General features: G+C 45.2%; 1 protein-coding gene across 2 annotated transcripts in view; it reads right to left on the bottom strand.

Moving 5' to 3' along the window:
• LOC126094646 (uncharacterized) overlaps nucleotides 1-12772 on the bottom strand; it is a 1573713-nt gene that overhangs the window by 726235 nt on the left and 834706 nt on the right. The window lies entirely within an intron of this gene.

Genomic DNA, 12772 nt, shown 5'->3' on the forward strand with positions numbered 1-12772 from the left:
TTGAGGACGCAGGGACGATGGGACTGCAACATGGGGCTCTTCGGTTCCCCATATGCGCCAGTTCTGTTTATTGACGAAGCCGTCCAGGTAAAAATAAGCTTCGTCAGTAAACCAAATGCTGCCCACATGCATATCGCCGTCATCAATCCTGTGCACTATATCGTTAGCGAATGTCTCTCGTGCAGCAATGGTAGCGGCGCTGAGGGGTTGCCCCGTTTGAATTTTGTATGGATAGAGGTGTAAACTCTGGCGCGTGAGACGATACGTGGACGTTGGCGCCATTTCGACCGCAGCTGCAACACGGCGAACGGAAACCCGAGGCCGCTGTCGGATCACCTGCTGCACTAGCTGCGCGTTGCCCTCTGTGGTTGCCGTATGTGGTCGCCCTACCTTTCCAGCACGTTCATCCGTCACGTTCCCAGTCCGTTGAAATTTTTCAAACAGATCCTTTATTGTATCGCTTTTCGGTCCTTTGGTTACATTAAACCTCCGTTGAAAACTTCGTCTTGTTGCAAGAACACTGTGTTCTAGGCGGTGGAATTCCAACACCAGAAAAATCCTCTGTTCTAAGGAATAAATCATGTTGTCTACAGCACACTTGCACGTTGTGAACAGCACACGCTTACAGCAGAAAGACGACGTACAGAATGGCGCACCCACAGACTGCGTTGTCTTCTATATCTTTCACATCACTTGCAGCGCCATCTGTTGTTGAAAATTGTAACTACTGTAATTTCGAAAGTTTGTCCGCCTGAAAATGTACTGTTGTCCCGAGCATATTGCAACAAACGGTGTATTTCTATCGCTGCTCGTTTAGTTTTTATTGCCGTTTCAAATATACCGGTCATTTTTGAAACACCCTGTAAAACCACAAGAGTGTTCAGGGAGACATTCTCTAGCAATTCTGGACGTGTGGGGTGCCGCATTATCCTGATGGAATTGCCCAAGTCCATCGGAATGGACATGAATGGATGCGTGTGATCAGCCAGGATGCTTACGTACGTGTCACCTGTGAGAGTCGTGTCTAGACGTATCAGCGGTCCCATAGCACTCCACCTACACACGCCCCACACCATTACAGAGCCTCCACCGGCTTGAATAATCCCCTGCTGACATGCAGGGTCCATGGATCCACGACATTGCATCCATAACCTTACATGTCCGTCGGCTCGATAGAATTTGAAACGAGACTCGTCCGACCACACAACATGTTTCGAGTCATCAACAGTCCGATGTCGGTGCTGACAAGCCCAGGCGAGGCGTAAAGCTTTGTGTCGTGCAGTCATAAAGGGTAGACGAGTGGGCCTTCGGCTCCGAAACCCCATATCGATGATATTTCGTTGAATGGATCGCAGGCAGACACTTGTTGATGGCTCAATACTGAAATCTGCAGCAATCTGCGCAAGGATTGCACTTCTGTCACGTTGAACGATTCTCTTCAGTCTTCGTTGATCCCGTACTTGTAGGAACGCTCTCCCGTCGCAGCGATTTCGGAGATTTCAAGTTTTACCGGATTTCTGAAATTCGCGGTACACTCGTGGAATTGTCGCACGGGAAAATCCTCACTTCATTTCTACCTAGGAGATGCTGTGTCCCATCGTTCGTCCGCCGCTCGTGGTCTCACGGTAGCGTTCTCGCTTCCCGAGCACGGGGTCCCGGGTTCGATTCCCGGCGGGGTCAGGGATTTTCACCTGCCTCGAGATGACTGGGTGTTTGTGTTGTCCTCATCATTTCATCATCATCCCGGAAAGTGGCGAAATTGGACTGAGCAAAGATTGGGTAATTGTACGGGCGCTGATAACCACGCAGTTGAGCGCCCCAAACAAACCAAACATCATCATCATCATCCCATCGTTCGTGCGCCGGCTATAATGCTACGTTCAAACTCACTTAAATCCTGCTAAACTGCCATTGTAGCAGCAGTAATCGATCTAACAACTGCACCAGACAATTGTTGTCTTATATAGGCGTTGCCGGCAGCAGCGCCGTATTCTGCCTGTTTACATATCTCTGTATTTGAATACCCATGCCTATACCTGTTTATTTGGCGCTTCACTGTGCATTTCAATTAAGAGGTAAATGTAAACCTTTTGTGTTTCAGCATTTACTGTAAACTTAAATTATGGTGACAGTCAAGGGGACTCAAGGCAATCAAGCACCCCAATGGTAGGAGGCAAGTGAACGCACCGCAATCAAGCAATCCGATGGGAACAGTAAGCTATTACGTCCACGTCATTGTTGCTAGATCACGCTGAACGTAGTTTATAACCAGGCATTGAAACGGCTAACCATATTGTACTGTAAATCAAATTTACAACACTAAAATAAATTTCTAACATAAATATTAACCGATAGAACACCCAGACTTAGATTTACGTGCTAAAGTGAAATGTAGAATTAAATGCATCCGTTGTTAATTACAAAAACAGGCACACTTGGCGTTTGTCGATCCCAGCGCCATCTGCCACGAATGGAAAACATGGTTTGAGTAAACTATACGTAGTTTTTGGTGTAGAATCCGAATATGCAATGAAAATGAGGGGCTCCCATTTGATAATACAATGCTGACCCCACCAGTGGAGGAGGGGTGGTTAGGAGGTGACCAGCTGTACCACAGTCTCTTTTACTAATATTAACTTTTCACCTAGAATTTTTTTTACCCACGGTGTCTCTCAATCAAACGCACTGTATAATGACTGCAGTTCTGCGATGTCAAATAATTACTTGTTCAAATGGCTCTGAGCACTATGGGACTCAACTGCTGAGGTCATTAGTCCCCTAGAACTTAGAACTAGTTAAACCTAACTAACCTAAGGACATCACAAACATCCATGCCCGAGGCAGGATTCGAACCTGCGACCGTAGCGGTCTTGCGGTTCTAGGCTGCAGCGCCTTTAACCGCATGGCCACTTCGGCCGGCTCAAATAATTACTGCAATTTACGTGTAGTTAATCAACTGTACCAATTTTGAACGTTGACTCTGTGATATAAGAACCGTCTGTTAATTTTTATGCCTTATAAAAGTCAAATTTCTTGATTTTTCATTTGCCCAACGGCTATAATTTTGCACTTTCTAAACTGACTGCAATTGGAAATACTAGTGAAAGAATCTGCTACATGCAATATTTATTCTTGAGTATTGTGTGTCATAGTCTGTGTTAAAAGGCGTGTCGTTTTCTACGATTGAAGAGACGGTTTCCGGAGATTGTAAGTAATGTACTTTGTTTTACCTGCATCATGGGGCGGGCCCTGGTGAGTGCATCGCTCCTTTCATGGTGACGTTTTGAAGGAAGATGATTAAATTAAAGATGAAACCCACAATTAGCCGTTTTGATTTAATTATTATTCTTCACTTTGCTTTTACGGTATCAGCTATTACCACACAAAACTAGTGCCGACTGCACAACCTTCATTCGCCATGTTGGAGATTTTGTCGATACCTTGACACTAGTTCTATACTTGTTTTATTATTTTACTTGTAATACTCACACATTTCTTGTTCCCACGACATTCTGCCCCAAATGTTGATTTAATCAATGTTTTGCACGCACTTCCACGTCGTTCGCCGTCTCTCCTTTCACTGCTACCTCCCGACTCTTAAACTTAGCGTCGCTTTCACCGGGTGCGTCTACTTGGGTCGCACGCTCTTGACAACGACACAACATGCGCCTTTCACGTCGTCTCACAGAAGTGCAATACTCTTCTGGACAGTCGATTTTCCTTACGTGCCGGGAAGGTTCCTTTTAAAGGGCGCGGTCGATTTCCTTTACCATGCCTGAAACAATCCGAGCACGTCCACCGTCTCTAATGACCTCTTTGTCGACGGGACGTTAAACACTGTCTTCCTTCCATCTCTTTACTATACTTTCGTAACCAAAGAGCTACATCAACATTGCCCTGAGTTCAGAGCTGAATTTGGATATTCTTGAACATATAAAGTATGTATTTTATTGTGTTACTTGGCTCGCATGGCAGTAGTTTTTTTTATGATAAGTGAAGGTGAGTAAGAAAGCTAGTAATTTTACGAGATGTCTGTGTATATACACTCCTGGAAATTGAAATAAGAACACCATGAATTCATTGTCCCAGGAAGGGGAAACTTTATTGACACATTCCTGGGGTCAGATACATCACATGATCACACTGACAGAACCACAGGCACATAGACACAGGCAACAGAGCATACACAATGTCGGCACTAGTACAGTGTATATCCACCTTTCGCAGCAATGCAGGCTGCTATTCTCCCATGGAGACGATCGTAGAGATGCTGGATGTAGTCCTGTGGAACGGCTTGCCATGCCATTTCCACCTGGCGCCTCAGTTGGACCAGCGTTCGTGCTGGACGTGCAGACCGCGTGAGACGACGCTTCATCCAGTCCCAAACATGCTCAATGGGCGACAGATCCGGAGATCTTGCTGGCCAGGGTAGTTGACTTACACCTTCTAGAGCACGTTGGGTGGCACGGGATACATGCGGACGTGCATTGTCCTGTTGGAACAGCAAGTTCCCTTCCCGGTCGAGGAATGGTAGAACGATGGGTTCGATGACGGTTTGGATGTACCGTGCACTATTCAGTGTCCCCTCGACGATCACCAGTGGTGTACGGCCAGTGTAGGAGATCGCTCCCCACACCATGATGCCGGGTGTTGGCCCTGTGTGCCTCGGTCGTATGCAGTCCTGATTGTGGCGCTCACCTGCACGGCGCCAAACACGCATACGGCCATCATTGGCACCAAGGCAGAAGCGACTCTCATCGCTGAAGACGTCACGTCTCCATTCGTCCCTCCATTCACGCCTGTCGCGACACCACTGGAGGCGGGCTGCACGATGTTGGGGCGTGAGCGGAAGACGGCCTAACGGTGTGCGGGACCGTAGCCCAGCTTCATGGAGACGGTTGCGAATGGTCCTCGCCGATACCCCAGGAGCAACAGTGTCCCTAATTTGCTGGGAAGTGGCGGTGCGGTCCCCTACGGCACTGCGTAGGATCCTACGGTCTTGGCGTGCATCCGTGCGTCGCTGCGGTCCGGTCCCAGGTCGACGGGCACGTGCACCTTCCGCCGACCACTGGCGACAACATCGATGTACTGTGGAGACCTCACGCCCCACGTGTTAAGCAATTCGGCGGTACGTCCACCCGGCCTCCCGCATGCCCACTATACGCCCTCGCTCAAAGTCCGTCAACTGCACATACGGTTCACGTCCACGCTGTCGCGGCATGCTGCCAGTGTTAAAGACTGCGATGGAGCTCCGTATGCCACGGCAAACTGGCTGACACTGACGGCGGCGGTGCACAAATGCTGCGCAGCTAGCGCCATTCGACGGCCAACACCGCGGTTCCTGGTGTGTCCGCTGTGCCGTGCGTGTGATCATTGCTTGTACAGCCCTCTCGCAGTGTCCGGAGCAAGTATGGTGGGTCTGACACACCGGTGTCAATGTGTTCTTTTTTCCATTTCCAGGAGTGTAGTTATGTAGAAACGTATGTGTGAAAATGTATGCATTGTAGGTATGTGGACATTTAATGGATGCGTTTCTACACTGAAGTGCCAAACAAACTGGTATGGGCTTGTGTATTCAAATCCAGAGATATGCAGACAGACAGAATACGGCGTTAGGGACGGCATCGCCTGTATAAGACAAAAAGTGTCTGGCGCAGTTGTTACATCGGTTACTGCTGCTACAGTGGCAGGTTATCAAGATTTAAGTCAGTTTTAACGTGATGTTACAGTCGGCGCACGAGCGATGGGACACAGCATCTCGGAGGTAGCGATGAAGAGGGGATTTTCGTGTACGACCATTTCACGAGTGCGCCGTGAAGATCAGGAATCCGGTAAAACATCAAATCCCCGACATCGCTGCGGCCGGAAAAGATCCTACGCGAACAGGACCAGCGGCGACTGAAGAGAATCGTTCAACGTAACCGAAGCGCAACCCTTGTGCACATTGCTGCATATTTCAATTCTGGGCCATCAAAAAGGGTCAGCGTGCGAACAATTCAACGAAACATCATCGAAATGGGCTTTCGGAGCCGAAGGCCCACTCGTGAACCCTTGATGACTGCACGATGCAAAGCTTTACGTCTCGCTTAGGCCCGTCAACACCGGCTTTGTACTGTTGATGACTGGAAACATGATGTCTTATCGAACGAATCTCGTTTCAAATTGTATCGAGTACATCGGGTATGGAGACAGCCTCATGAATCAATGGACCCTGCATGTCAGCAAGGGACTGTTCAAGCTGGTGGAGGCTCTGTCAAGGTGGGGGGGGGGGCGTGTGCAGTTGGAGTGATATGGGACCCTGATATGTATAGATACGACTCTGACAGGTGACACATACGTAAGCATCCTGCCTGATCATCTGCATCCATTCATGTCCGTTGTGCCTTCCGACTGACTTGGGCAATTCCTGCAGGATAATACGACACCCCACACGTTCAGAATTGCTACAGAGTGGTTCCCTGAACACTCTTCTGAGTTTGAACACTTTGTAACGCCAGAAATGTATATCCTCCTATTTCCATCTATTGTACTATAATTATTTTCCTTGCTTTGTTACCTCAAGATATGACATTTCTGTCTCTTTATATATTGTAATTGTTTTACTGTTTGTATATATATATATATATATTTATGCATTTATGTTTGTTTGTTTTGTGAATATTATTTGTATTTATACGCTGGGTCTGGCCTAGGGAAAACTATGCTATCGAACGAATACATCGATAGGTCGTGTGGAGAACCTAAGTCTTTAGGATCTTTGGTAGTGTTAACTCTGGCGCATGGAGCGCGGGCAGAGAGAGAGTCTGGCTGGAGTAGCGAGTGGAGCAGGTGTGTTGTGTGAAGCTCCCGCGAGTTGTCGCGCTTTCGGGGTTTGGCAGCATGTAATTGCGCTCGACTTGCGATGATAGTTTCTGACATGGTGTCGCGGACGGGAAGCATTAGCTGGCGCACATCAAGAGCCCGTTTCGTCTGGTGACCGTGTCGAGAAGAAGGCGCGCCAACATCCAGCTTCTGCAACAGCGACGGCCGACAATGAGTGACTGTCGCCACCTCCTCGATCGACGGCTTCAAACCTTCAATCAACCAACAAGGAAGACAGGAAGCACGTAAAGTTTTAGAACTCTATGGCAGACCACAGCTTTTCCAACTTTTAAAATTGTTGCATCACAAAATTACAGCTACTTAGCATGAACCTTTGTTGCTCATTGTCCCAATTGCAATACCAACCAGGGTCCCTTCCTTTTCCGGAATGAACCCGAGTGTCGTTGAAATTCAAACGCCAGCATTAAAGTAATATTATAGCATTTCACTGCTTTAATTTCAAAGTTCAGTTGAAGTATTCATAGCTGGCTACAATATTTAGATTACACAAGTACGAATTAAGAGTGCGAGTTTTGTTACCGTATTTTAGCTTACCTGTGACTGCAGCTCAGCTTGGTACGTACTAAATTTTACTATTGTTAATTGTTCAGAATCATTTAATTCAAGTTCAAAGTTAAATCTCTTATTTCTAAATTGCGTAGATTCAAGTAGCTTTTGAAATGATTGTTGAGGTAGTCCAAGACTAACAGTGTTTTACTGAATTTCGATGTGCTTCAGAAAGAAAGCTCACTATTAACTTCAGTCACTAAATTAACTTTCGATTTTCCGGTTTTATTAATTCTTTTGCTAAATGAAGTCAGAGTGTAGCGAAATTTATTACTTCTGACAAACTTTCAGTTTTCACACTACAGTTGTCAACCTTCAGTTGCCACGCTTCTAGTGCTAATTATATGTGTAATAACCTTTCTTTTTCAGTTACTATAGTAATTGTCCTTAGGACTGGCGACCGTAATTTCCCCCAAATCTCAAATATCTAATTACCGCTAGTTGATTGTTAACATAACGGCCGCATATTTACTTTCTTTATTAACTTTACCCCTTTTTCAAAATTAATTTCCACCAGTTTCATTAGCATTTTTCCTTTCATTTAGATGTAACCCTTTCCTCCATCTTTACCGACAAATTAACCTCGGTGACGATTGCTTTTCCCAAATTTCCATTAGGTACACGCGGTTTAATTTTTCACTGTCATTAAGGTCGATAAGTGAGGGGGAGGTTACAACTTCTGCTAACCACGAAACTCCCCAGACATGAACATTATTGAGCATTTCTGGGATGCTTTGCGACGTGCTGCTCGGAAGAGATTTCCACACGCTCGTACTTTCACGGGTTTATAGACAGCCCCGCAGGATTCATGGTGTCAATTCCTCCATAGCACTACTTCAGACATTAGTCGAGTCCATGCCACGCGGTGTTGCAGGCGCCCTACACGATATTAGGCGGGTGTGCCAGTTTCTTTGGCTCTTCAGTATTAGTTTGCTTTATGTAAAATCTGCACCATATTTCCTAATTATATTTAAAAAAGGCATCGATTCATTACATTCGTGCAGAACTACTAGCACCTAGTTCTGTATGTAAGATTTTGCCACCGGAGCAACACATACCAGACGGGCGGTGTGGCCGAGCGGTTCTAGTCGCTTCAGTCCGGAGCCGCGCTGCTGCTACGGTCGCAGGTTCGAATCCTGCCTCGGGCATGGGTGCGTGTGGTGTCCTTAGGTTAGTTAGGTTTAAGTAGTTCTAATTTCTAGGGGACTGATGATCTGAGATGTTAAGTCCCATAGTTCTCAGAGTCATTTGAGCCAACACATACCAAGCTTTTCTCCCTTCCATTTTAATGTGTTGTGGTGCCCACTATGATGACAAATTTGTAAAATAGTCGATAAATGGATCATAATCAAATGCGTCGTCGCCAGAAGCGTCCCACGTTCCACATGTCAAGGTGAGCTCGAGATCATAAACCACGCGCACAGTAACGCTGGATTTGGACGGTCATGGAATAATCCATAGACGCAAAGAGCAGCCGACCATCGCGCCAAAGCTGTCTGTATGCCAGTCACGTATACCATATTTAAAAATGTGAATAACACTCCAAAAGATACATCTTGCTCGAGTGGATTATGCTTTTCCTCAGAGTATCTCCATATGAAATACTATCGGAATCGGTTTAGCGGTAGAGTCTTGAAGACGTGAGTGACTTTCGTAATAATATTACTCATATTACAAAGAAAGTGTGGCTTAAACATGTTGATGACTGAATAAGTATTGTATCGATTACGCTGAATCACATTACGTAGAACTTGTCAACCAATGAAAGCATTGCCACAAATATGAAGGGCTCAAAAGTAGAAGAGTAAATGACTTTCTCAACGAGCAAATATTTTTACTTAATTCTCGTAATATTCTTCAATTCAGACCTTGTAAAGCAGCCTGTTTTCTTCATCAAGGTTCAAGCTGTCTCACGCCAAATTTCATGGACATCGGTTAAGCCGTTTAGTTGTGAAAACGAAACAGGCGTAATTTCTTTCGCTTTTATAATATTATAATGGAAGTTTGGATTGGCACGGATTAAACACGTTGAGGATTGTATAAGCATTTCATTCTAGCTGGTACCCACGGCTGCAGTCCCGTATTAGTAAAATTAAACGTGCGTATGGTGTTGTTCGCTGGGAGACCCTAGGTTGGGTCGCATTCGGGAGGACGACGGTTCAATCCCGCGTCCGGCCATCCTGATTTAGGTTTTCCGTGATTTCCCTAAAATCACTCCAGGCAAATGCCATGATGGTTCCTCTGAAAGGGCACGGCCGACTTCCTTCTCAATCCTTCCCTAATCCGATGAGACCGATGACCACGCTGTCTGGTCTCCTTCCCCAAACCAACCAACCAACCAACCCTAGGTTGGGATGTTCGGGAGCTTGGTTCAAATGGTTCAAATGGCTTTGAGCACTATGGGACTTAACATCTGTGGTCATCAGTCCCCTAGAACTTAGAACTACTTAAACCTAACTAACCTAAGGACATCACACACATCCATGCCCGAGGCAGGATTCGAACCTGCGACCGGAGCGGTCACGCGGTTCCAGACTGAAGCGCCTAGAACCGCACGGCCACACCGGCCGGCTCGGGAGCTTGGTGCAAGTCTTTTTATATGACGCCATTTCGGTGACTTGTACGTCGATGATGATAAAATGACGACGAGGACAACGTATACATCCAGACGCGAGGAAAGCGAGGAAAATAAAATAAAAGACTCGGGTGCGAACTAATCCCGGGAACCCATGATTTTTTTTTTTTTTTTGATTTGACGGTGTGCTGTTTTATGTAGTATTTTGTGGGGAATCTAACAAAAAGAAATAAAACAAAACCATAGCCATCCATACGGGACACCGCCACTTGTGTCCCTGCCAAACAAAAATGAACTCTTACCTCCTCAGACGTTGCCATCCTAACTATACGTAACCCCCCCCCCCCCCTCCCAATATAAAATGTGAAGAAAATATACTACACATTCTTACTTTTTCATAAGTGGCATCTACGTGTTCAGAATGAAGCATCTTGGTACATCAACGTTAACCGCAGTACCACGAGCTGTTTGTGTAAACCTATCTGCAACGAAGAAGTTACAATGGATGCATAATGCTCAATGGTTAAAATGTGACGAGTTTGTGACTGATATTATTAAGAAGAATGGATATAGATTTAAGTTATCTGTGCATTAATAGAAATATGAGGTCCGCCGAAGACCTCAGAGGGCATGGTCGCCTTATTCTCTCTTTTCCTATTCATAACGAATCCTGTTCTCATCATACCATTTTATACAGTTGCCGACACTACCCCGTATCTGTTTGATCGGAAATGCTTACCTTCTTTCTGTTTCATTTCACTGGTTCCTGCTGTATCTATATTGCCTGCTTTAAAAATAACTATACTGTTTCAGGGGTAAACGTCCTGTTCTGTGGTAACGAATCAAAATGTTCATTACCACTAGAAGCAGTCACTAAGATCAGGTACTCCTGACGAAGTCGATGCACGTAATCGTCAACGTTTCGGTGTTTACTTCTTTTCAAAGACATACGTGTTGCAGTTCCCTCCGCAATGTTAATTTTGGAACGATTTTGGGAGGATCATCACTGAAGTCCCGCAGCAATTCTTGGCTCGTCTCGAAATAATTTTATATATGAATCGGAACACGTGAAGACGGTTCTGGTTAGTGACTACGTTCTTTCTGGCTCAGTCGTTCGTAAATTTCTTCTACATCAGAGCGTTACCCCTACTGGCTAACATGTAAATGTTGATGCAGCACTAACATCTGGCTTTTCCTTTAAAGCATCACATTCGATTCGACCAGAGACAATCATCACTTTCTACCAGCAACACATGGGCCTAGGGTTCCAGACTACACTCAGTGAATGTGTTCTGCACTTTAGCACCTCCTTCAGGGAACCAGAAAGGCAATTATGACGCTACGCGCAATTATGGCTGACAGTTTATGAGAACTATTTACGGGGACTGATGGTGAACTTCTTTTGACATCTCAAGGTGTTCATTTGGAACGAAACCGGTTGTGGCGTAATAAACGTATCTGAAATACGGCTGTGGTGATTTTTATTAAAATTTACATTAACCAGCTGTGAAAGCACAAAATGATTAATATTACCTTCATATGATTTGTCGGCTCGGGAAAATCGCCTGAAAATGTAAAATGCTGCAAGATACATGAAATCCTCAGAAATATAGAAATAAGCTGTAGATAAAGACAAAGACCTGTTATATGCAAAAGATCCAAGAGGGTACAAAAAGAATGGAAAACCAACAGAAAAGTGCTTGAATTACAACGGCATAAGGCAGTGCTGCAATCTTTCTCTCTTAGTGTACTCTTGTACATCTATAAGTAGTGATAGAAATCAAAGAAAGGTCCAGTTGCATGATTAAAAGTAGGAATGAAAGAAAAGATCCATAAAGACGCTGCTATCAATAGTTAAAGAGCGGAAGATTATAGGTTAAGTTGCAGGGAATGAGCAGTCTAATGAGAACAGAATATGGACTGGGTGTAAACCAAAGGAAGACAAAAGTAGCAGATATCAGGTTAGCGATAAACTTGAGGCGGCCGATGTGGCCGAGCGGTTCTAGGCGCTTCATTCATTAACCGCCCGACCGCTACGGTCGCAGGTTCGAATCCTGCCTCGGGCACGGATGTGTGTGATGTCCATGGGTTAGTTAGGTTTAAGTAGTTCTGAGTTCTAGGGGATAGATGACCTCAGATGTTGAGCTTCATAGTGCTCAGAGCCATTTGATAAACTTGACATCAAATTTGAGGATCGCTTAGAAGACGAAGTGAAAGAACATAGCTACTTTTGAAGCAAAATAACGTGTTGGAGACGAATCAAAGAGGATGCAATAAGTAGACTGACACAGAAAAAAGAGCAGTCTACTTGTAGACATTAATCTGAGAAAGAAATTTATAAGAATGTTCTTCTGAAGCTCAGCGTTGCATAAAAGCCAATCATGGACTGTGAGACAACCGGAAAAGATGAGAATTGAAACGTTTACATTTGATGTTACAGAAGATTGGTTGGACGAGAAATGAGGAGATTCCTGCAGAGTCGCCTAGTCAAAGGATATATAAAAATTACTGGATAGATAAAGGAACAGGATTACAGGCCATATGTTAAATCAGAGATTAACGTCCATAGTATTTGGGGGAGGTGTAGGAAGCAAAAACTGTGGAGGTAATATACCGAATAAGAAACATCGCCACACTAATCTGAAAAATGGACGCTCTGAACACTAGACTACACTCCCCAAGTATTTGGGCTTCACTGCACAGCACCAGACAAGGCTACAATTTTCGTGTCCTTGGGCTCCACTTCACCTGTTCGACACCATCTGAAGA

This window comes from Schistocerca cancellata, chromosome 1, assembly GCF_023864275.1.
Source record: "Schistocerca cancellata isolate TAMUIC-IGC-003103 chromosome 1, iqSchCanc2.1, whole genome shotgun sequence".
Classification (NCBI taxonomy): Eukaryota; Metazoa; Arthropoda; class Insecta; order Orthoptera; family Acrididae; genus Schistocerca; species Schistocerca cancellata.